Source organism: Chenopodium album, chromosome 5 (genome assembly GCF_948465745.1).
Source record: "Chenopodium album chromosome 5, dcCheAlbu1.1, whole genome shotgun sequence".
Lineage (NCBI taxonomy): Eukaryota > Viridiplantae > Streptophyta > Magnoliopsida > Caryophyllales > Amaranthaceae > Chenopodium > Chenopodium album.
In genome coordinates this window covers 37,308,383-37,308,923 of record NC_137838.1, presented here as the reverse complement: position 1 = coordinate 37,308,923, position 541 = coordinate 37,308,383, and the positions used below count along the sequence as shown (strand labels likewise).

Below are 541 nucleotides of genomic sequence, written 5' to 3'. Positions count from 1 at the left end.
CATTGAGCATTTGGACCGATTCCTTGAGTTATGTGCAATGATGCAAACAAATGAAGTGATCCAAGATTACATTTGTTTGCATCTCTTTCGGCAATCTCTCACCGGAAGAGCAAAGAAAGGGCTCAAGCTTTTGAAGCCCAACTCTCTCACCACATGGAAGGAAGTTGCGAAGGCCTTTCTCAAGAGGTTCATTTCCGATGAGCAAACCGCAAAAATGAGGAGGAAGATAGTTTCCTTTGAGCAAGAACCGGATGAAACTCTTGGGGAAGCTTGGGAAAGGTTTAAGGATTTGATTAGATCATGTCCTCATCATGAATTCAACCATAATTTTCTCATGAGATTATTCTATAATGGCTTGGAGCCAATGTCAAGGACCAATCTAGATGCGGGTGCCGGTGGCCAATTGATTAAGATCCCCCAAAGCCAAGTTGAAGCTACAATCGAAGAAGTGGCTACTAGCTATTCTTGGGGAGGCCAAAGAAGGTCCCAAGGGAAGCAAGGAGATCTTTATGAGTTGGAGAAAGTCGGCCAACTTAAGCAC

General features: G+C 44.0%; 1 non-coding gene across 1 annotated transcript; it reads right to left on the bottom strand.

Moving 5' to 3' along the window:
* Positions 1 to 211: 211 nt before the first annotated feature.
* LOC145633321 (small nucleolar RNA R71) lies at positions 212 to 318 on the bottom strand. The gene has a single exon (XR_014112654.1). It is a non-coding gene; the product is annotated as a small nucleolar RNA R71 (small nucleolar RNA).
* Positions 319 to 541: the final 223 nt, after the last annotated feature.